The following is a 25,456-nucleotide window of genomic DNA, read 5'->3' on the forward strand; positions in this document are numbered from 1 at the left end:
GGTGGAGGCTCCACTGTCAGGACGGGAAATGCACGGGATACATTACAAAATAAAACGGCAAACGTACTTACGGAAAACGGCAAACATACTGACGCTTGTAACTGATAGGCTTCAATATAAAATATTGCGTAAAATCTATCAATTATTTCTCTATAGTTCATATGTAGTTGTCATTTAACATACTTGTAATTTTTCAAAATGAATTCACGAATGGCCGGGGTAGGTTTCAACATAAAACGCTAACATACGCTAGCATACATCAGCATGCGTCATATTTCTAAATAAAATCCCAAATGCTGTTTCGGTTGAATCTTTCTCCTCAGAAACGCATTCATTTTCTAATATTGTGTCTTAGATTATGACAGAATATATCATAATGACCACGTTGTGCAACAGTAAAGGAAAACACACAACAAAAATGACAAACAAAACTAAGGATTACTAAATAAATGACAACTATATATGAACTATAGAGAAATAATTGATAGATTTTACGTAATATTAAAAAATAAATGTGTTTCTGAGGAGAGCGATTCAACCGAAACAGCATTCGGGATTTTATTTAGAAATATGACGACCCCAAGTATGTTAGCGTATGTTAGCGTTTTATGTTGAAACCTACCCCGGCCATTCGTTAATTCATTTTGAAAAATTACAACAGTAAGTATGTTAAATGACAACTACATATGAACTATAGAGAAATAATTGATAGATTTTACTTAATATTTTATATTGAAACCTATCAATTACAAGCGTAAGCATGTTTGCCATTTGATTTTGTAATGCACCCCGTGCATTTCCCGTCCTGACCGTCCTGACAGTGGAGCCTCCACCGGAAGCAGCCTGACAGTGGAGGTCTGCAGCCAGGTGCTCTTGGTTTTGTTTGCTGTAGGGATTCTTACCATGAACATCAACAGCCTATGTTACAGTTTGAAAAACTTAATCAGTTATTTACAGTTTTACATGTTAATTTTTGCCTTTAAGAAGGATTTTTTATCCAGGCGTGTCTAATTACAGATTTAATCTTGTTTTAGTTTCACACGCTCACTCTCACAAGCCTTACCCACCTATTAGCCCCAGGTAGAAAACTTAATTTCAGCATTTGTCATCACCTGTCACACATCCCCAGGTCTCCGTTCCTACCTGTGTTTCTGTTAAACAAACATGTCCCCAGAAGTCTCAGTAATTTCCATGGGGACGCTCCGGAGCTGCGACGCTGGAGCGTTTTCAGGTCACACGACCAACACGTAGACACACAAAACGTGTGCATGAAAAAATGAGTTCAGTGAGGGGCTTTTGTCTCCATTTTTGAACTGAACACATGGCCAGTGGCAAACATGCTCACAACAGACAGGTACACTATGTTTCTGGTAAATGAGGCACTTCAACTACAAAAAATACGCTGTTCTCACAGATCGCTCTGAAAGTCTTCTAAACCGGAAAGGGATTTGGATTTATGTGCGGGGTCAACTACAAAAACGCTAACCAAAACTACAACCCTCATGCAGGACTCTGGTTCATTTAGAGTCCAAATGAAAGGAACAGAATCTTCTTTAAACTCAATACTGATGACCTCCATTGATGAAGACTCAGCGAGTCTCTTTAAATTTACTTACAATTTTCCAATCCACCCTAACCCTAATGGGACTGAGAGAAAGTTGCTGACTCTTCAGGAACACTGTGCCTTCAGGGTTCTGCTCACACTCCACATCATTTTCAGTTTAAGAGAATCCCGTTCACTCCGTGCATGGACAGATAAACCTAGTGAGATATTTCGAACGTGCTTAAGTTGGACTTGATGAAAGTAGAACATCTTTTCTCTGCAAGAAACTAATAAAACAAAAAGTCCAAATCCTAATTGTGTGCTCTGCAGAATCGTTGGAGCACATCAACGAGACTTCAGCGTAAAATTTTCTTTCTCTTAGCACAAACATATTTATTTACATTAATCTTCGCTATTGTTCTCCATAAAACAAATCCCCAAACACACTTTGCCTCCTCTCGAGGCTTTAATGACACATAAGGGTCCTTTTTTGTGCTGTGCTCTGCAGCAATGACTGTTCAAACATGAAAAAGGCTCCACTCGGTTAGGAGTTGACAGATTTATTGATCCATCTAGAAAACACTGAGTGCAGGTGCCTGGTGGTGAGAGCCACTATTACCACAAGTGCTTTGTTTGCCCCGCAGTGTGACAGCAGCTCGGTGTGTCTGAAAGCACTGCAGAGAGCAGCTCCTCCAACGTGTTAACTCAGCTTTACACCGCAGAGCTTCTGTTCTAAACTGTGGGTCAAATACAGAAAAGTAGTAGTAGGAACTGAACTGCAACCCCTTAAAAACTAAATGTGATAGAGCATTGTTTTGTCTACTGACAACTAACACCTTTATTTTAAAATGTCACATTAATCTGAGATTTAAACTCATTATTACAATATATATATATATTTGACTGTTTAGGGGGGTTGCCCTGCCTTTAAGTAACTCTAACATGATGAAACTAAATCATTTCTACACCTTTACAGCAAAAAGCAACAGAAAACACTTTAACCCAGGGGTGTCAAACTCATTTTAGCTCAGGGGCCACATTGAGGGAAATCTAGTACCAAGTGGGCCGGACCGGTAAAAAAAACAAAAAAAACAAAAAAAAAACTTCGGATTGTTTTCTTTGTTTTAATACAATCAGTATAAGACAAGGCTGGAGCCTGACAGTGTAGTACAAGTACAACACCTGAAGTGTACTTGAAAATTTGAAAAATAAATAATAATCTACAAATTAAAAAAAAAAACATTCCTTAGTGATTCAGAGCTTACAGATCACATGGCTAGATCAGTTTCATGCAGCACTTAAAGTATATTTGATTCATTTTACTTTACCTCTTTTAGCTTTCACCAGCACATCAATATCAGAAGTCACATCCTGAGTGGCGGCCAACTTCAGGATGTGATTCAAGTTCTTGTGTAAGCCTTGAGCGCAGCTTTGTTTTATTTATACTCATTACAGAGAAAGCTTACTCACAATGATAAGTTTATTTTCACTCTACATTGTAAAGTAAGAAAATAAAGTTTACACAACCATCTCGCGGGCCGGATTGAACCCGCTTGCGGGCCGGATCCAGCCCGCGGGCCGCATGTTTGACACCCCTGCTTTAACCCTTAGGTCAACTGAAATTTTTAGTCCCTAGATATTCAAACATGTACAAAAATGCAATAAAACAATATGATTTGACAACTATCAGAGAAACTGAGGACTACACATATTGCTTGTCAACAGGTGGACAAAAAAATGGAAAACTGCTCAACAACAAAAGGAGACATCTATGGCCTGCTAATGTTGTTGAAACTACTCTAGATACAAAGAAATGCGAGAAAACATAACTCAACCTATGAAATTTGTTACAAAATGTAAGAACAACTATGACAAAAGCATGACCAAAAATTCTATCTAAATTCTACTAAAAGTTAAAAAGGAGTAGAAGTCAGCCGGAGAAGGGAGCAGGAAAGGGCAGGATGAGGAGTCTTACTCATAAATCTTCAAGATATTCAGACATCTCTCCTCTGACTGGCTAACAGCAACACAACTCTATCACTGACTCTGTTTTATCTGTAACATTAATGTTTTATCTCCACAAATAAGACACGCCTGGAGGAGTTCTGCTGTGTGGTTGTGTTGCTAATGCTAACGGTTAGCTTCTACTCGCCGAGACGTTCGTTGCTGTTTCCTGGATGCTGAAACAACAGCATTCCCCACCGTGAGCCAAGATGGGCGAGTCCATGAATGTTCCTTATCAATGAAACGTAGCTGTGAGTGGCTTTTGCTGGACCAAGCGTTTCTATTTTCTATTGGCGGCTAATCCAGGAAAATAGAGGCAGAGACTGTTTTCATGTTCAGCCTGCATGTTAAACTCAACTGACCAGTTAACTTTTATCTCACAGAGAAATTTTAACTGACACTCTGAAGAACATGAGACTATTAAGATTGTTTCAGCCCAAACTTTATTAATCCACTTAATGGAACTTTTATCTTTTTCTTATACAGACTGCATACCTAACAGATAAATGACACTGAACCAACATCAAGGGATATGAATATAACAAAAAATTATGCAGTTTGTTAAAAAAAAAACTTCTTGCACTGTTTATTTTTTTAAATAAGGCAAAAAAAAAAGAAAAAAAGAAAACTGAACAAAAGTGAAGTGTCTTTAAATCAGTTAAATGACAACCGGTGAACAGATGTTTGAACTTTGTTAAAATATGCAAAAGACAGAAAACAAAACTCATAAAGACAAAAGCTAAATAAAAAACTCGGCTGCTCCAGTAAGTGCTGTCGGTCCAATGTCCTCCAGTACCCAACGCTATCTCACAACTTCAGCTTGCAGCGAGAAGCACCAAAAATAAAAAGTGTGCACCAGTCAGGCTTAGAAGTGCCAACCAATGGGAACAAAACACCAAAATGCTGTCAGCACAAAATGAAAATTTGAGTTTCACTGATGAATAACTTTATCAACAGGAAGAATGGCTTCACAAATAAAAGAGATTTTGATGTAAAAAAATACTTTGTATCTCTTTTTGGTTGCCTTTAAAAACATTAAAACTTTTTTTATAATCTACTCATTTTTCAACTATTTGTATTCTGCTGAACACACAGGGCTGGAAGCAGACATCATCTGCAACATCACTTTGATTATTATTCTTTTGTAGTGTGACACAAGTCATGTAATATATATGTATAATATATAAGACTGAACACTGCAGGGGAAACACAAAAAGAAAAACTGAGATTTATTGTAGATTCTTGGAGATGAATTCAGTTCAAAGAACAAAAAATCTGGGTTTTCTGCCCAGTCTTGCTTATAGATTACACCTGAGCAGGTAATACGATCCAATCTTGAGAAGATTAGATAATGATTGGAAAATTACAGTTCTACACAAATACAAGTTTTTAAAAAACTGTTGAATCTTAGAAAAGGGACCAATGTACACAGTAAGAAATGAAATGTTGAATTAACTTAAAGCTACAATGGCTAATTTGGGGACTAAATAAAACCTCTCAATGTTTTAACTAGGGATGTGGTGGTGAAATTCTGGTGATACGATATATATCACGATACTGGGGAGACACTACGATATCACCACATATTGCAATACATTTAGTCAGACATTATGAGCGATGTTTTTAGACTGAATCTATTGTAGGAATGTTCAATAAACAGTTCAAACGGATACTTAACATGTTTATCATGAGGTATCTGAACCCTAACAGGGATTTACATTTCAACGGTGGAAACAAAACCCATTGCACACTGCTGCCAGCTAGCGGTCGGCGTTTCATTTACACCAAAAGAAAAGAAAATGCACAAATGTTTTCATGTAAATTCTTCCAAAAATTAGATACACAGCTTTTGAATATCGATATAATATTGCAGGAAAAAATATCACAATATATTGCCATATCAATATTTTCTTACTTCCCTAGTTTTGACATAATATAGCTATAAATGTATTGTAGAGATAAAAAAAGGAAGTGATTCTCTCTCATTTGTCTAAAAATCAGTGATTGGACCATTCGGCTGTCAGTCTCACCAAACCGCTGCATTTCCCTGTGTCCTCCATTCACCAACTTTAGGACAAACTACCAGAGTGTCATGGTCTGCGTCTGCCCTCATGTGTCTCCTTGTGTCCATTCGTCTCTAGGTTCTCCTGTTGTGTATCCTAGCACCCTTGTGTCATTGTCTGCGTCTTCCTCATGTGTTCCCAGATCTACAGCCCTCCAGATCATCTCTCCCAGGTCCTGTGTTCCTTCAGTCTTCCCCAGTCACTCCTCCGCAGTTTTTATAGTTTCAGCTTTTCATTTTATTAGTCTCTTTAGTGTGTTTTTCCCACCGGTGTTTGTAGTTTTCCTTCCCTTTAGAATATTAGTTACGTTGCTGCTTTTCTTGTCTTTAGGTTTTACTCTTAGGTCATGTTAGTTTCCTCCCTGATTAGTTGTTTTCACCTGGTTCTCTCCTCACACACCTGCAGCCCATCTGCCTCCCATCATGCCCCAGTGTATAAAGCCCTGTCTGTGTCTCAATGTCTTGTCAGTCCATTGTTTTGTGTTAGCGTTGTTTTGTGCTCAATGTGAGCTTTTGTGCCTCGTCTCTTGGTTTGTTCTCTATGAGAGCTTTCGTCCTCCTTTTGTTCAGGATTTTGGTTTTTGGCTTCCTGCCTATTTTGGATTTTTTGGTTCCTCGTCCTAATAAAAAAAATTTACTTTTAAATCGCTCCTGCCTCGTGTCATCTGGTGTTATCTGCATCTTGGGTCCTAACCTCCTCCTTACCTGCAACGTGATACAGAGTCACAAAAAGAAAAACACCATTTGAAGTCACGGACAACAAAAGACGTCTGGAACTAGAAAACAGCAACAGGTGTTTAGCACTATCTCGTTTCCTCTTGAAATGTTTGTGTTTGGTTCCAGCAGAAGCAAATCAGTTATAGTACCCAAGGAGAGTGTTCCGTGATTGTGTTAGCGTTCAAACCCAACTTCTTCTGTAAATTTGCTATAGGAGCTTTAATACTATTTTGTACATTTGTTCTGTGTGTAACATCATAATCCATTTCTTTGTTGTTTTTTTTACACAGCACAGTAAAAGAATAGTTGTTTACCCTAAAACTGACATGTTTTGGCTAGCAACTCTAGCCATCATCAGAGCTAAAAGAGCTTTAACCCTCTCAGGCTTAAAATAAGTTTTGATCAAAGGATGAACAACTAAGTCCTTCTGGGGTACTTCTGAGTTAAAAAATGCTCATGAAATACGTATGTGGAGTAACTAGGTAGGTAGGTTTTAACGTTGCAAATCTGCAACGCCTGTCTCCAGAGGGTTAACATGTTATGTCTACTGGTTCCACTAAAGCTAGCTGCTTATATGTAAAAATTAATATACATTGTTGTATGTTGTTACGTTAAAAGTACATGTACAGTATGTTACTATTTACATTTAAGCAGCTAGGTTTACTGGAACCAGTGGACGTAACTTGGTTCAGTAAATTCAACATTTGATTTCTTACAGTGTAACCTGCAGTTTGTTCAGGAACATTTTACAGCATCAAGCCAAAGATTTTCTCCAAATCATTAAAAAGTTTCTATAAAACTAACTCCTTAAACAGCAGGCAGAAACTCAGCTACAGCGTTTCTCATCATGTCTGTCAGGGTCAAAATGATATTATGCAAACGTAAAAAACAGCTTTCTCCTGGACACACTAAGTTCTGCAAAAGTGTTTTTTAAAATGGCAACCAAGGGTAAAAATATAAAGTAAAGAAAATAAAAATACACAAAACAATAAACATCTCAACTTCAATGTATAAAGAGATTAAAGGAGAAGTTGTCTCAAGAAGAGAAGCGGTTTATTGGATTTATTTTTTTCATTTGCTATAATGGCCCAAAAAGGCCTGGATATAAACTGATTATGTGCTGCATCTTAATAATCCCGCAAATAAAACTGATGGCTTAACTTATACAGGCAACAAATACAAAGAAAGCAAATCATAAATCAATACTTCCATGGAAATTGTTGTTTCCCTTTATGGCAAAGACCAGGGGCGGCATTAGGCCCGGCTACTTGGGCTCAAGCCCCGAATGTTTTATGAAAAGACTAGTGCGTGTTACGTGTGTGTGTGCGCGCACGCACGTGTGCGCGCGCGTGTTAAGTCTTGAATCTGCCCCTGGCAAAGACTAGGGTCCTGTGAATTGATGACACAGAAAAACATTATGAATGTGAAAATTACAAATTTATTTTAATGCCGGATTTGGAAAGTTGCAGATTCTTTAACAAGTGGTTAAGATTTAATAAATCTAATATTTTCACAATCAGAATTTGCAATGAGCTGAGGGGAAGATGTCAGCTACAGGCTAATTGCACATTTAAAGAGGACATAATGACTGTTTTCTTAACCTATCATAACCAGTGATATAAACATGTTTATGAAGTGCTTCGCACTAAATCCCTCTCACATAAAGCGATTATTCTTGACAGTTTGAGTACAGTCCAGAATAAGCTGTTTCAGGGCTCTGCCGCTTTAAGAAAACAAGCTGAAGCTGGCCAGCCCCCCCCCCCCCCCCCCCCCCCAAAAAGCTGGCTGCTATAAGCTGAGAAGCTCCAATATCTGGGAGGGGGTTTGTGTAGAGCAGATGCTCCTCCAGCAGCAGCTCTCTCTTAGACACAACAGGTGGTTCTATTCTACTTTCCCTGTTAGGTACATAATCCCTAAAAACTTATGAATATTTATCTATAATAAAAACACTCTGAAAACAAAGGCTGGTGAAATTTATTAAACCTTTAATGTCCAGAAGTTAGAAAAATGCTGTATTGTTTTGTCTTTTGGGGCAATTTCTTTCATTAATATGGTACAATTAATGTGATAATTTTGATAATATATTTTAGATGATTTACATTAATGCTACCTTGTCCTAACCTTAAGGACACTTAATAGTTAATATCAGGATCCTTTGTATGTTAATGCACTATAAAAGTTAATAAAGTTATTGTAAAGTGTTACCAATATTTTCTAAATAAATATTTAAAGTGGTGTAAGCCTGTAAGAAACCAGTGCTAATAATAAATAAAATGAAGTGCACTAGATTTATTTTAAAGACAAAAGATTTGTTTGATCTATACTGAACTGATTCTGTAAAGCGTAACACACTTCCTGTGCTTTTCTTGGACAAAAGGTAAAGAGTTACCATGATTAAGCAGCGAGTCTCGGTAGATAAGAATCAGGTCGATATCTGCAGACAGTAATGAATTGCTTATGACATCAGTGAGCTGGTCCAACCGCTCTGATGGCGCGCCTGCACAAACACAAGGTGCACTTAAATAGCATGTTCTGTTTTTCTGTTTTAAGAAATCACTTTTATTACCTATAGCAACTTCAAAAAGGCTAGTCTGCCCAAACACTCATTAAGCTTTCCTGTATGATACGTCTTCATTTGCATTCATCCCCATTCTTTAAGCTTAAGTTTGTATTAAAAGGTCATTATGGAAAACTAATGCAGTCTGCTAATGGGATCCTGGGAATGGTACCTGAAACCTGAAATGCTATATGCCTGTGGTTCTGGTGTGTCATTACTCCTCGGAGTCGAAGGGTCCGGGTTTTATCTCCATCCTAGTATCTGGCCGGGCTATTTGAGGAGATGGAGGCCTCTTGAAGGAGGCGCTGATAAGGATGACTCTCTTTGTGCTGCGTGTCCCCACACATACAGCAGAGAAGGCAGACTTAACTTTTCCCCCAAAAGTACAAGAGCTAAAAGATAAACGCTGACGTTCTGATTGGCTAAGAGATGATGAAACCCATTTCCAGCTCTTTTCCATGAGGTATTAGGTTTTATATGAAATGCTCGCTGACAAAAGCTACTTGAACACTGCAGCACTTTAATTCTCATTCACTGTTGGGATCATACTTTTTATTACACGATGAACCCAGCGCCCATCTATGCGTCCAGGCTGCTAGCAGTCTGCAGGGGTGAGATGTGCAAGCTAAACCATCTACGTTCCTTCTGTTGAATTCTTTGGATATTGGTATCGATGCTTAAGGCTCTTACGTTTGCAGCATTATTGGAGTCACCTTTGATCCTGTTCCCCCATTTCTTTTGATGCATTTCAAAACACAGGGCTGCTTTACTAACAGCTTTGATTTCTTCTTGAAGCGTTTCTTTAAATCCTTTTTTCCCATAAGGTTCAGCAGCTCGTTTTCCTTCCACTGAAAAGTCCTTCGTGCTTTTCTGATTGCCCTGCTAATGCTGTGTGTATGCTAGATGGCCACAATTGAGGCCAGCACTTTTAAAAAAAAGTCCAACAGGGAGACAAAAGTTGCTCTAATTTAAACATCTCGGTGCACGTGTTCGGTTTGCAATCAGTCAAGTACGGCAAGGGGGAAAAATACTTGCATTATCAGGTTAATGTGACTTTCTTCTACTCGTCATTGAAACTCATCTCCACCTTCACTCACTCTCAGAATATCAGGCGCTGCTAAAAATGGCCGACCTTCACCTGTTCACATCAGTTGGGTGGCTGTTTATCTGATAACGTGAGAACAGAAAAGGCTCCTGCAGCTTGATAATACCGTGTTAGCCACAACCTCAGTGTTTCTATTTAAATAAATGAAATAAATGAAAATAAATAAATACACGAGGAAACAATAAAATTATATGAAGAAATCATAGACTGTACATATACTGGACAATTCGATTCCATAGGCTTCAATAACACGTTATCTGTCCATAATGGGAGGTGTCCACCACCGCCATTTTGACCGTGTCACAGGTTCCGTCCAGCCCAGACAATTCCATAAAAGGGAAGAGAGGAGGCGCTGAGGGTGTGGCTGTAAGGCTGGGCTCGAGTGACGACACCCAGGCGAACTAGCTACGAGCTAACCTGAAGCTAACCCTGGCTAACCCAAAGCTAAAGCGGAGGTGGGAGCCGAGCTAACGGATGTAGCCACCTAGCTTCAACCCAACCGGAGCTAACTGGAACACCCATCGACCTGAACCTCACACGGAGTTTAGGTGGAGGTTTTCTGCGCCTGTTCGTGAGAAGTACCTGTATTAAAAAAGTTTTAAATCGGTAAGTTTATAATTTATTTCCGTAATGAATACATTTTGCTTTGAGCTCGTTTTCAGTACAGTTTTTTTCGGCGCTATCACTCCTGAGTCGCACCAGCCATTAAATGTATCATGAAGAAGAGAAAATATATTTAAGTCGTATTTTGGGGGGACATTTTATTATCTTTCTTACAAAATCTGAGACCAAACGTTTCACATTGCAACACAAGCACCGGTAACCATAACAGAATGAACAGCCAGCAGAGGAGAGGATGGCGGTGTTTCAAACCCTCCCGGCCGGTGTGTAGAGCTCATTCCTGGGCTGGAGCCGGCCCTCAGCACCCCGCCACAGGCTCTAACAGATGCTGGCGGTGTTTCATATATTTCCAAAACGTAATACTTGTTTGTATCTTGTACAGCCAGCTAGCCTTTATTCTGGACTCAGTACAATTTACCAAAAGTAAAGAGACATTATACAGATGAAGTAAGCACAAGATAACTTACTGGAAGACACGGGATTATCATCAGAACCAGAACAAGAGAGCCTGATAACAGTCATGTGAAAATAACAGTTAAAAAGTATGTATGTATAATAGAAATAAAAATATATTAGAATTAGTGTAACTCACTGTGATCCAAACAAATCAGCCATAGCTGATTAGTAAATATGACATGAGGTTTGGGAGTTTTTAAGTTTCATTCTTTTATTACATTTTTTTCTTAGATCTATTAAAAGGTCACCATGGCAGCCTGTGTGTCTCCAACGTCAGCTACACAACGCAGCGTGTAAGTTCCAAGTACTTGTCTTGACCACTTCATGTATGGTTTTGTACTTTAAACAGCTAGGCCAAACCTGTTATTTTTTTCTCCATAGCCATTTGGATCATTGGAGACAGCTGAGTGAGGCGTGGTGCCCAGAGAGCTGCAGAGACAACCTTGGCCTCCCTGACGTCTGTGTCTCCTGGTTCGGTTGGGGTGGACCATCGACATAAATACCTACATGTGCCGACACTTTGCGCCCTGTTTTATAAAATGTAGTGTTAAAAATAAATGTTTTTGCTCAATTACTGGAATTTCTTTGGTTAAGACAAAAGTGAGGAATAATCATTTACAAGTTATTTGTACAACAGGCCCATTTTAAATCCCAACAGTTTCTTAGCAGACAATAGAAATGTGTTCTTTACTAACTTTACTTGGTTTGAAAATCTTACTAAAATAAACTTGAGTGCCGTATTGCAAAACCCAATCATACTTGTTATGTAAACATTAGCTTTGTAGATATTTTTTACAGATATATATTTGTGTGCAACAAAAACCAAACTTAAATAATTTGTCATTCTTTATTGAAAAACAACAAAATACAGGTATACAGAAGTGTGAGAAAATGATAATGTGAAAGTATTGCACTATAAATGAAGTGAGATGAGATGAAGGTGAGATGAAGGTGGACGCCAGCGGGCTGGACGCCGGACGAAGAAACCTGGAGACGGATTGCTCAGACAGGAAGGGAAGAGCTTCCTCTTACCTTGATGGAATTAAAGTTAGCCGTCGTCTGAACGCCCAACCGTACGGTCTGAGGTCAAAGGTCACAGGAAACACACACCAGTCAGCAGTCATACAGATGCATAAAGATAACTGTAGCCATGGCAACCAGCTGACATGTCCCCACTTTCAACAGCACCTGGTGCCTGCCGGGTCACCTGAATTCCTGTGTGATGTCAGCACGGTCGGCCGTGACTGCGGCCATCAGAGGTGACCTCTGATCAGCTGAATGAACTCACCTTCCAGGGTGACGCCGTGTTAAGAGTCGGCTTCATCCTGTAAACAAACAAACAAACAAATGAGTGGTAACATAAACACCACGTCTGGTTCTGGTGGAGGCGGAGGACAACACGCACCTTTCCAGGAGCAGAACCCAGATGTTCTTGTTGCTACAAACATAGACGAGCAGAGTTAAACCAGGAAGTGAGAGGGACCAGCTGCTGCAGACAGGTGACGCTCACCTGAGCCGGAACCATAGGAGCCTCCTCAGCCATCAGACCTTCTGACTCCAGTTCAGATGCCACCTTGTTGATGTCCCTCAGGCGGTACTCTTTGTCCTTCAGGTCCTGCAGGACAAAAGCACCTGCTGATTACCTTGTTGCTGTCGGGTTAACAGGTCTGGTGTTAGAACGTGGTGGATAAGAATGTTCTGACGGGCCAAGGGTTCTGAACTCACCCTGCAGGACTGGGCCTGCTCCTTCAGGGCCTGGATGCTGCTGCCATAAGCCGACAGGTCCGACATCAGGGCCTCGTGCTTCTTCAGGAGAGCCTGTGCAGCAGAACATCAGAACCTTCAGCTCGTCTGACACAAGTGGAGCTTTCTCGCAGCGATGGTCCAATCGGATCCGCCACCGTAAAACAAACCCTGCTCAGTTCACCGCAGACGTAGCTCTGCGGGTGTTTAGTGGAAAAGCGTGAGCCTTCTGCCGGCAGCCACGTGTCATGGCTGCTCTGCAGCGGGAACACACATCACAGCTTGTAAACCGTTTGAAATAAGAGCGACGGGAACACGTTTGTCATCACTTCCTGTGCGAGGCCAGCACTTCTACCCCTAACCCATGAGACGCTCAAACGAGCAACGACGTCTGGTAGACAACCGAAGGAAATGACAAATACAGAAACACTAATTATGAAGGACTGGAAAGAGAGCAAAGAAAAGCGATTGGAGTTTCTCAGGAAGGGACTTCCATACCTCGGCCAAGTCCTCGTCTTTCCCTTAGTCTGGACTTCCAACGATGGGCTCCTTCTCCCTCATCCAGGACTCGGCCTCATTAGCATCCGCAAAGTACTGCTGGGCCTGCAGAGAGTCCTCCAGGTCCTGCCTCCTCTGGGACGCCTTGGCCTTCAGCGTGTCCCAACGTCCATGAAGCTCCCACAGTTTAGTCTTCACTTCCTCACCAGCGAAGTGACCTGGACCCAAAAAAAGTGAGCCAGAACCGGCAGACACCTCAGAAACATGTCAGGACCAGACCCGCTCTACCCTCCTCCACCATGGTCTCTCCTTTCTGGGTGACAGCCTTGATGCGAGGTTCATGACCTGTGATCTCAGCCTGCAGAGCCTGGTGCTTCTTCAGCAGGTTCTAGACACCAATCAGGTCCTTCCCTGAGGACACATGTTAGAGTTCAGCATTATGCAGTAGACAGACCAGTTTAACCCAGGGGTTTCTTTCTTCTACAATCTGCTCTTTAACTGTATTATTTCCTGCTATGTCAGCTGTTAACTTTATTTTTTCTCCAAGTGTTTTTCTCCCCAGAAGAAGCTACAATGACATTTTGCTGAGCTGTGGTGGCCTCATGGAGGGGGCCATCGGCTAGCACACTGCTGCTAACCACTTAAACATTCTCCCTCTCCTGATAGTAACATTTTACTTTCTTTGATGTTGGATGTGCTACTACTAGTTTACCCGTTTAATTATAGATTCACTAGGATAAATACAATAAAGTTTATCTCTTGCCAAATAGAATATTTACTGTGGCGAGCCCGTGAAGAGGTGTAGGAGAATGCGACAAATTTGTCTGTTAAAAAGTCTGTTATGTACAAAAAACACAATATCATCACACTATTTTGGACCGATACATGACGGTCAGGTCCAGCTTGGGGAGAAAATATGACACGTCTTTCAGGATGGACTTCATTTTTGGTAGCTGGCGAAGCCGGGAAAAGCAGGATCTAACCACCTGGCTAATGTGGGAGTCCATCCGCATCTCTGGGTCCAAAACCACCCCCAGGTTAGTGATGGTTGGCTTCACTAAGCTGCAAAAACAGGGTTGCAGGACAGGACTAACTGCAGTGGGAGAGGGAGGAACAAATATTCCAGTTATAAATATTAAATATTTGAACAAATAAATATTTGTTAAAAGGAAGAAACTGATGATGACTTTAAGATTAGAGGAATGTTCTAGAACGGGTCTGGAACCAACGATGGCCCTTTGGATCAAATTTGGATTAAAAAAATAGCTCATGATTTTATTTATGGATGGAATAAAAATACAGGTTGTAAGCATCTTCTCAGTATCTTCATGTTGCACGACTTTCCACAGCAGAAGGACACAAAAACTGCCAGAATTATGATTAGAAAGATTTACGTTTTAATCTCAGAATCCCAACTTTTCCCAGAATCTTCACATTATTCTATGAATTCAGAGAAAATATACATTTTTCAGAGGTGTCGCTCCCCTGTTGTGGATATTTCTCAAAATTCAACCATTTTTTCTTTTCAAAAGCTTTAGTAAGAGTTTGGACTCTAAACAAGTTTTACTTTGCAGACTGCTTGTCTAAACCTTCATCAGATCTGCTCATAATAAAACATTTGGGTTATATTTAATGCCCAGGAAGATGCTCTTCCTGGGCATTAAGTTATCAAAAACAGATAAAAGTATTTTTTACCATAATTTTAACTGCTATCAGCTGATAAAAATAATAAAAAACAGCCTGGTCATTAAAGGGGTGTAAGTGAAACCGCGCGGATCACACAAACCATCATGCTGTCTATATGACTTTGAAAATATATAGTTTAATTACAGTTTGATTTATTTGACATCTGTATAATGTTTATTATTTTGTTTTTTCCCCCTAAATGCCTAACGTTTTAGTTTTACATGAATATTAGTCATTCATCACAATACATAAAGTTACACATTTTAAATTTTAATAGGGGAAGACTGCAGGAGGGAGCGGTAAAATACAGAAATCCCCAGCAAAAACAAGAAACTTTACGAGTCTGATGAAACCCGCTGGAGTTCCTTCAGCAGGCCTGGTGGCAGCTACAACGGCCCAGTGGCTGTGCTTGGTCAATGTTATCGAGCTCAGTCCGGCTCGGCCGTGAACGAGCCGAGGCGACATCCTGCTCTGCTTAAGAAGAGGTGTTATTTTCCGCTTCAGAAGAAGCGTCCGTGTTTTACGCTTTCTCAGAGACATGTCACGTTGCTAAGTTGTTAGCGCCGCGCGCTAACACGTCAATAGTGCAGCATAGCCTGCTGGAGGTTTTAAGGGTTCAGATGAAAACACCCTACCACTCAGGCTGCTTACACATCGATATTAAGTTGTCGCTGTTGCGCTCACGCCGTAATACGGTAGATGCGGTTAAAGTCAGACATGAAAAACTCCACGAGCGGTCAGACCGCGCAGCAGCTAGGCGCAGCAAGTAGGCGCCGGATCGGTCAGGCTGCCCGGCCTGACCGCTGGGGATTACCGGATGGAAGAATGGACACAGAAGTCTCCCTCTTAGCGCTCCGTCATATTTCAACCCATTTTTATCTTAAATGCACTGGGTTTTACCCTATTACCCATCTAAATATGCCCTATTAATTATTTTACCGTATTTTACATTTAAATTTCATGGTTAAACAGTACATGCTACATGTTAAACTGATAGTTAGCTAGCTACTTCGGTAAACTCAGCTAGTTTAAAGGTGGCAGTGACATAAAATACGAATATAGATTTTAACTTACCGAAAAAAATGAAGTGGAGACTCCTTGGACGCTCTATTAGTGCAATTAATACCACTGCAAGTCATTTTGTCCAACAATTGCACCAATAATATCCAAAGAAGAATACACAAACACAGAGACTCAAAATGCCGGAGCAGTTTCCAAGCCAGACCGAGGCTGTACTGAGGCCTTTCCACGGAGCTAGCTCTGTGGTCACGTGGGTCTGAGGCGGCGGTCACGTGTGTCGGATGCTCATTAATTATACAGAATTTTAGGCTTTCAATACACTTAAACAGAAGAGTGAGAAAAAAATTCACCCCCCCTCAGAGTTGTCATGAGTATAAACTAGATAATTTAGACAAAAAACATGTTTTGGCACCAGGCTGTAAACATGTTTATTTCTGCTGTGAAATCGGCATTTTTAACATGGGAGTCAATGAGGATTTGCTCGCTTCTGGCACCAGCCCCCAGCGGATGAGGGTGGAACTGCAATTTTTCTTACTTCCGGGATGGGACCATTTTCTGAGCGGCATTGTGGGGGCTTGGAAGAAATACATAGTTGTTTATTTTCCACATTCATTATTTTATGGATTTGATTGGTTGGCTGGCTTTTTGGTTCATTAATTATATATTATGCTAGTCGATGTCAAAGTAAATGGTCAGAGTTTACCACTGTAGAACAATACGTCCAGCTGTTATTTACAAAACTCTGAATAATTCTGCCTCATTAGCTTTTGAACTAAATGAATGTAACTAAACTGAGCTGGTCTGTCTTTTTATTGGTTTTAACATCCTGGGTTTTTATTTGGTGTACAGTCAAAGCCTCAGTGGGTAATATTTTTACTTTTTCGCTATCCAGTTCTGGGTATCCCGTTCACAAACGTGTTCCCCTTTCTGAAGTGAGGTTTTACTCGTATCTGAAGATTATCACTTAGCCTACATTGGTTCACCAGGTGTTGCAAAGTCAGATTTAACACTTGAAACAGAGTAATGACTCGTCCTTAGGAAAATATAAACCAGTCTAGCATTTAAGCCTTTGGATCCTATAGGCAAAAAGTTCATTCAAACATTTTCTTTAACAAAAATTTTCTATCTGCATGTCTCTCACTCAAAATGTCCAAATATGACTGATCTGAGGTAAAGTTTTTGAGATGTTTTGGTTGATTTGGCACAACTTGTGAAGTAGAAATTTGTCCTGTATAGCAAATATATGCTGTCCTGACAGCAGGTAGCTACAAGTAGCTAGCCAGCTAACAAACAAAATACAAAGAATCTTCACCCAAGGCTTGCTTATCTTATCTGAAGATCTTTATTAATGTTTTATTACCATAACTGCAATATACAGAATAAGATAGGACATATGTAATGTTAGTAACCTAAAATGTTTTTATTTTTTATGAGAGGGACATCTGTATTTATTTGAGTATCGGGCATTTAAGGGTGGGTTGCACTAACAAAGTTTAACTTTAAACTCGAATGAATTCATGGTTTAAGTTCAAATTCTGTTGCACCAAACTTTAGACCATTTAAAATTAAGACAGATTAAATTCAACCCTCTCTATTTAACCCAGTTTAAGTTTTTACACTAAACCAAATTTAAATGTAAGCCGGCTACATCAGAATTTTAAACCCCAGTTTAAACTATGATCTAGGATTAATATTAAAACTGCTAATGAGGAGGTTTAGCAATGGTTGTATATTTCAGGTAAATCTAGCAAAATGATGATGATCTTCAAAGAAAACAGAGAAAAAGGCTCAGTCCACTTGAATTTTATGATAAAGACTGACTTTTGGTAAGGCAAAGAGTGTATTTTAGAGCTGTTGCTTTCGTAAATCAGCAAGCCCTGAGCGACATCTCTTTTCTTTTTAAGTCAGGTGTTGATCTATTTAAACTATGAGTTGCTGCCTCTGCTGCACTGACCATTGATCATGGGCTGACAGTACTGAGACATTTTTTCCAGACTTATTTAAAATGTACTTATTGTTCTGACCGATGCAATAAAACTAGCTCCCCAATTAACATTTAGGTTAAGAGTCAAACAATATCGATGTATCAGATATCGGTGGGAAAAAAAGCCAATAACGAGCATCTCTGTAACAGATCATCTGCTGCTGTGGCCCCCAGACTCTGGATCTCTTGCCCCCTGAGCCTGAGATCCATGGACTCAGTGGTCTCCTTTAAAAAGCATCTGAAAACTCCTCTTCAGGCTGGATCTTGCAATGACTTCCTTTTGATTCTTCCTCACTAACTTCTTTTCATGCTGCTGTTTCTACCAATTCTGTCCTTCTCGGGATCCCAAATTTTTCCTTTTCCCCCATTTGTTATTGCAATTTTTTTTTTACTCAGGTTTTAATTGTTTTGTTCTTGTGAAGCGCCTCGTGATTTTTATCTCGAGAGGTGCTTTAGAAAAAATAATTTTTCCTTCTTCTAAAGCTAAAGGAAATTTAGCTAAAATTTATTTATTTATTTTTTAACCGTGTCCTGTCTGGCTGTGAAGCAAACAGAATTGATGTCTGAATGCTGGTGACAAGCCTTACAGATTTACTCTCAGGTGGAGCATCAAAGCGTCTGCTTTTATTGTCACGCCTGATACTTGTTATTAGGATTGTTATTGTTTTTGAATGCTTTGTAATTCAGACCAGACACGAAGCCGGGGCTGAAAGAGAAACGAAAAGACAAAATGGGGGGGGGGGGGGGGGGGGTTCCACAAAAATAAACAATAATGAACAAGAGTCTGCTTCTAGACCTGCAGAAAGAGACAAGAAAAAAAGCAAAATAACAAAAAAAATGGGACACAACAACAATACAACAAGATCAAGCTATCACTGCGTCAACTTGATGAAAAAATATATAATCAACATTGCTTAACTGAAGAATCACGATAATAAATCACAGTGCATTAAGTGCCCACCATAGTCTTAAGACTTGTGTTGAACGTGCCCAAGCCCATACTTTTGAGAGCACCATGTGAGCACCTGTGTGTGTACACACGCTTGTTTATGTAAGGTTTCTATATAGGAGCGTCCAATAGAGAGTGTGAGGGACCACAGATCCGCCCCCCAAAGATGCGCAGGAGACGGGTGGAGCTCCAAGTCCCAGAGATCCAGGCGCTGCCCCAGAACACAGGAACCCCAAGGAGACTGCAACCAGAAAGGCCCCCGACCCCTCGAGAGGCACAGAGGATCGCCACGGGGGCCACAACCAACAGCCGGCAGAGTCCCGGGAGATATCAGCGGCAAGCCCACAGGCCTGCCCGCAGCCTCCCACCCCCTAGCCGGCCGAGCCCGGGACCCAGCGACCTGGGACCCAGGAGCGACCACCCCCGCCGGGGACCCAGCACAGCCCAGGGACCCAGACCCCACCAGGCAGCCACCGGGATTAATCAGGCAGATGCCAAAAATCTTAAACCCCCTCACCCGGGAGCCACGAACACTCAGGCAGACCAAGACACCACACCCCACACCAGGTGTGGCAGGGGGAGGGGGGGACGAAGATCTATATCATCAAAAGAAGTCCCAGGAGAGGGGAGGAGTCAAAGGCCCCACCTGACATAAACAGTCATACACAAACACAGTCACACACTCCCTCCCTCATGCTCACACATGCACATACAACCCAAGACTTACAAAAAATACACACCGGACACCCACTCATGCTCCCCATACACACCCTATTCACTCTGGTCCCGGTACTGCTGCACATTGGGTACAACCATCACCGGTAACCAGAGTTTGACCCTTTCTGCTGGGGTGCTGATGAGCAGGCTCCCCCGCCCAACACTGAGCACAGCAACCCACCACCCCAGACCCCAACCAGACGGCCAGATCTCCCTCCTAGCCTCCAGCCCCAGGAAGGCAAGCAACAACAGAGGTGGGCTAAGACCCCTAGTCTTCCTCCACCTGCTCCAATATAGTGTTGTGTGTTGATGAGGTGTATTCCATGGCTGTGGTGAGCGGGCAGTGCGGGCATTGCCTGGCCTATGCCAGCGGATGCCACCGCACCACCCCACTTGCACCCACAGCCCTCGGTGTCTAAGTGCGGTTTAAAATTGGAAGTGGGCACCGGCACTCAGGAGGAGGCTGAGGAATCCCCCTGCCAAGTGCCGTTGAATGTGCTCACTCCCAAGGCCCTAAGTGTGTGTTTGCGTGGAATGTCGTTGGTGGAAGTGTATAAGGTGCAAATAAAATTGGGGGGCAGGTTGCCACAGGAATGCGGAAATGGGGTCCATACCCACACTCCCTGACTTGTCCACCCCCCAAGGTCCTATGCGTATGTTTGTGTGATGATGTGAGGGAGCAGGAGGAGAAAAATATGCGGGGATGGGGAGGAATGGCTGGTTGGGCGTAGCCCTCCAGGGAGCCAGCTCCCCTACTGGCCCCAATAGGCACCTCTGTTGTATAATTTCAGAGGTCTGTTAGGGCTGCTGGTTAAAATTATGATGCAAAATGTTCCTACCTTTTCTTCCTCAATACTGGGAAACAAGTAAATGTTCCAATAGCTGTTGAATAAACTAATCAGGGAGTTTGTGTCTAAAAATAATAAAATAATCTCTAAAAGATCTTAAAAGCTAATAAACTAACAATATTCTCATTAATAAGCAATAAACTAATATCTGAGCTGAAATTTAAAGTATCACCAAATTAAAGTTAAAGCCCCATTTGTTCTCCGCATTTGACCCATTCCCTGGGGGAACGGTGAGCTGCAGACACAGCCGCGCTCAGGAACCATTTGGTGGTTTAACCCCCAAATACAACCCCTCATTGCTGAGTGTCATGCAGGGAGGCACTGGGCCCCATTTTTTCTAAGTTTTTGGTATGACCCAACCAGGAGTTGAACCCTGATCTCCCAGTCTCAGGGCGGACACTCTACCACTAGGCCACTGAGCATTTTTATTTTTATTTTGGAGCAGCCACTTGTGTAGTTAACCACAACAAACCAAAATAACTGAGAAAAGTCAGTCAGCAGACTGAGTGCTGAACAAACTGGACATTAAAACACTTGAAAGGAACTTGACCGCAGCACCAGAGAGATGTAACCGGGTCACAAAACCATGAGCCTTTTGTCTGCTAGATGTTACAGTGAGGAGAGAAACTTAAAGAGTAAAAAGGCCAGATGACTGCAGCTTCTACATTATTTAAAACGAACACCAACTGATTTAATCCAGGGTTTGGGAAACAAATGAAGATTAGTAAGATTTAAGTGGAAAATTTGTTTGTTTGTTTTTTTTTTCATTTGAAGGAACTTCTTTAATGTTTTGTTTTAGGATCAAACAAAATGAAAACAGAAATCAATAAATACAATTAAAACCTGTATTTGATTAATGAGCAACAGGAAACGAAGCTTCCATTTATGATCTGGAATGCGTCAGTGGCCTCTATTTACTGTCCTTCAGCCCCACTGTGTCTTTATGTCAGCGAAGTAAAGACTTCATGAATCTCACAAGAGAAAACAAGGCAGTGAAATGATGTAATGTACATTTAAAACCTTATTTATATGGATTTGGATTGAATATGGTGGCAAATATAACAAACTATGCATTTGTTTTTCTTTTAAATGGTAACAAATATGAAATAAGATGCAAATCTTTGTAAATGTTGGGTCGAGACTAGATCTAAGACATTGATCTCATTATTCTTGCTTAGAAATAAAAGAACAAAACCAAAGCCTTGCACCAGAAGGATTAAATCTGTGTATCTATCCGTTTGAGACTTTTTCCAATATTCCTCCGTAGACACCAATTGGTTTTTCCCTAAAACTCTCCTGAGATTTGTATACGAGGCTACACAGTGCCACTAATGGTCGTCATATTTTTACTTTATTTTTTCTAAATCATGTTGCATCAATGACAGCCAGGGAAGAGACCACAACACACATACAGAATTGGTAACAGCTATATCACCATTAAAATGCTCTCTACTTGCTGCAGAAGGAAGAGATGTGTTGTCGGTGGTGTTTGTTTGTCAGCGAGATAGCGCTGGAGCTACAGCACTGAGCCATATTTCACAGCTTGGTGGAAAAGGGAGAAGCCATAAACATTGGTGCAGATTCAGATCGCATTCTTTAAAACTGAGAGACAAGGCTCTGGCCTTGGCGAAGGGCTCCATTCCGCCCGTAGCTTTTCCTTTTATTGACATTTTCCTCCTTGTAATGTCTTTAAAAACACATTTCCTGCATACCTTGGGATCTCTGAACCATAGTACAGATCGGGCGTCTGAATGAAGTGGGAGCATTAATCTTGAAACAGAATCTTTGATAAAGAGAGCTGCTGTTTGTCGAAGCAAATTCCTACTAAGGCCACCTTTAGCAGGTTCGGTGAGCTATCGTGGGATGTGAAGGGATAAAAAGGTTGGATGTGACTGATTTTGATATTAATTTCAAGCTCCAGAACTAAAACACCAACCTGTCTTTTTGACTGACCATAGGAACAGAGTCTAGAATAGCATGTGTAGATAATAGGAAAGTGAACTGTTTTTTTAATTTACAGATGTGTGATGTAATTGATCCACCAGAGCATTTCTATATGGATGCAGTTCTGGGATTAAATTTAGACACACGTTACATAGATGAACTCTGATCCATTTAAACAATTCCTATAATAGGGATGTAAGAAAACACTAGCTGTGTTTACGAGCCAAATTTCCTCAATCCATTTGAAATCTTGGTTGATCAGAATTTCCTAATCTCTGTTCACATGGACACGAACTGAAATGATCCGATCATGCTGTGCGAACATAAGCACCAAGCATTTAATCCGATTAAATAGGTTGAGCATGCGCAGAGTTGCCTTTCCCAAAAGAAAAATTGCAAACAAACGCCATGAAACGAAATGAAAAATGTAAAAACAGAAATAACTATTCTTCCTGCCTTCCTGATTCATTTATTCAATTTAATATTTTTATTTAGCTCATAGAAGTTACGTTTTCTTCAGTGAATAACTGCAGATATATGCTTTGCTGCATTTTATTGTTGATTAAAATAGGGAGGGTTATGTCTCGGCCTCTTGATCAGCTGGTCCGCGGGTCTGAAACGACAGATGTGCTGTTGCGCTGCGGCACAGAGCGGGGATGGGGTGTGGGTGGTGTGGTGGTGGTGGTGGGGTGTTAGACTCATGTTTTATTACTGAGCTCGGTTGTGGCTTATTATTAATAACATGTGACAATCAGCTGAAACTGTTGAGAAAAATCTGTTCAAACAAAATAACAGAAGATGTTCAGAAAGTTTAGAAGCCTGTGTTCATCATTAAAGAACCGCATCTCAGGTCATCTGTGTTTACGTGCTTTTAACACGGACTTTACTGTCATCCAGAGTATTTGACCGAGGACGTTTTCCTACCCAACATCAGCCTCCAATCAGGTCTGTAAAACCCATATTATCCTGTGTTCTTTACAAGCGCGTCTCCATCACCTGCTGCAGAAGCTGCTGCGTTCAAAGCTGACAGAAACGGGGATCCGTGCGCTGCAACCCCTGCAATAAACCTGCGTATTTCCAGTACAGATTTGAACATGTTTGTCGAATTATTTGTGCAATAATCAGATTTTTATTTTACTTCCACAAAATGCAAGTTATGAATTAAATATTACTGAAACGGGGACGGCTTGTCGTCGGATTTAAAAGCCGCCGCTCGTTAATTATGCCGTCATTTTTGAAGTCAGGCAGTCCAAATGACAGCGGAGAGGCCCGCTCGCTGTTGCACACATGCGCAGTGGGCATTATTTTACCCCAACAATCCGAATGGCTGTGTACATGCATGTCAATCGGAATGAAGAACGGAATAAACCACCTCTCTCAATGGGATTGAAATTTCAATCCGATCGGGCCGAATCGGATCAGAATATTCCGATTGACATGTTTACATGCAGAATTTTCGAGCAGAATGGGCATTCAATCCGATTAAATATGCACATGTAAATGTGGCTACTGATACATTGAAAACATTGATAAACTGAAAATATTGATATATTGAAATATCGCAATTCTTTGTGTTATGATGCTGAATTGATATTTGAAAACAGTTTATACATTTTTTTTATTGATAAAAAACTGCTTTAAGATGTAAGAACCAACACAGCCCAAAATAGTAAAGTACACATCTATTTTAAATTTTAAAAACTGTATAAAATAACATTATGTATTAGTGTAAAACACCTTCATAAACATATGTTGATAATGTTGCACAGCAAAAGTAAAAAAAGTTCTGCAACGAGAGTCTTCTCAGAGAGTAATCCTGCATAAAATAGAGCAAGTGTGTTTTCCCCTCATTCTGCCACCTTCATTGCCCAGTCTTTTTTAAACTCCCTCATTAGACGCTTTTGAGTTTAGCCTTCAGAACGAGAACAAGTACACTTTGTTCTGTCATGGTCTGCATCTGCGTCTCCCCTCGTGTGTCTCCCTGTGTTCTCCATCACTCTCTAGGTTCTCCTTTTGTGTCTCCTAGCACCCTCATGTGTCCTTGTCTGCATCTTCCTCATGTGTCTCCTTGTGTCCCTCATTTGTCCCCAGATCTTCAGCCCTCTAGGTTGCCCTCCTCAGGTATCCCCCTCCCAGGTCCAGTGCTCCCGTGGTCCCCTTTAGTCACGCCCCTGTAGTTTTTCTTTCTGTAGTGTTTTCCTTTAGTTTCAGCTCCCCCTTTAGAATATTAGTTATGTTTGCTGCTCTTCTGGTCTTTAGGTTTTACTCTTAGGTCATGTATGGGCCATTCCCATCTGTACCGGGTCGGCCCGGGCCGGGTAGCCCCAGTCGGCCCCAGCCTGGCCCGGTTGATTCCACACATCCTCGTCTTAAGCCCATGTGGGCTGATTCTACCCACCAATCAGAGGCTTGCTCTAATGGAAGGTGTGAATTTGCTGTCAGCAGTGGGTGTGTTGGCCCTGGTCGGCCTGAAGCAGACCCCCTCGAGAAGAGGGCCGAGAATGAGCCTTGGTTGGCCCGGAAAAATACCAGGCCACCCAGATATGTAAACAACCTACGCTACCCGGCCCGGGCCGACCCGGTACAGATGGGAATGGCCCATTATTTTCCTCCCTGATTAGTTAATTGAGTTCACCTGGTCTCTCTCTCCCCACACACCTGCAGCTCGTCTCCCTCTCATCCTCCCCAGTGTATAAAACCCTGTCTGTGCCTCAATGTTTTGGTCGGTCCATTGTTCTTGTCAGACTCGTCTCATTTGCTCTCTAGTGTTTCCAGTGTTTCTAGGTCTCTAGAGTTTTTTGCGTTTCTCGGTTTAGATATTTGGATTCTTGATTTTTGGCTCCCTGCCTTCCTGGATTACTCCTAAATAAAGGATTTTATTTTCATCATCTACCTCCTGCCTCGTTCATCTGGTTCTCTGCATCTTGGGTCCTAAACGTCCTCCTGCCCAACGCGTGACATGTTCAGAAGGCTTGACAAAATAAGAGCCCGCTTGCAAAGCT

The 25,456-nt window shown here is 41.2% G+C and overlaps 1 protein-coding gene and 1 long non-coding RNA gene across 4 annotated transcripts in view; one reads left to right on the forward strand and one right to left on the reverse strand.

The window, feature by feature from the left end:
* The window catches only part of kcnip4a (potassium voltage-gated channel interacting protein 4a), a 339,081-nt gene that overhangs the window by 208,575 nt on the left and 105,050 nt on the right, over positions 1-25,456 (reverse strand). The window lies entirely within an intron of this gene.
* LOC139064646 (uncharacterized) lies at positions 10,428-11,591 on the forward strand. Its single transcript, XR_011517649.1, has 3 exons — positions 10,428-10,594; positions 11,297-11,358; positions 11,447-11,591. It is a non-coding gene; the product is annotated as an uncharacterized lncRNA (long non-coding RNA).

The sequence above is a fragment of the Nothobranchius furzeri genome, chromosome 2, assembly GCF_043380555.1.
Source record: "Nothobranchius furzeri strain GRZ-AD chromosome 2, NfurGRZ-RIMD1, whole genome shotgun sequence".
In the NCBI taxonomy this organism is placed as follows: Eukaryota; Metazoa; Chordata; class Actinopteri; order Cyprinodontiformes; family Nothobranchiidae; genus Nothobranchius; species Nothobranchius furzeri.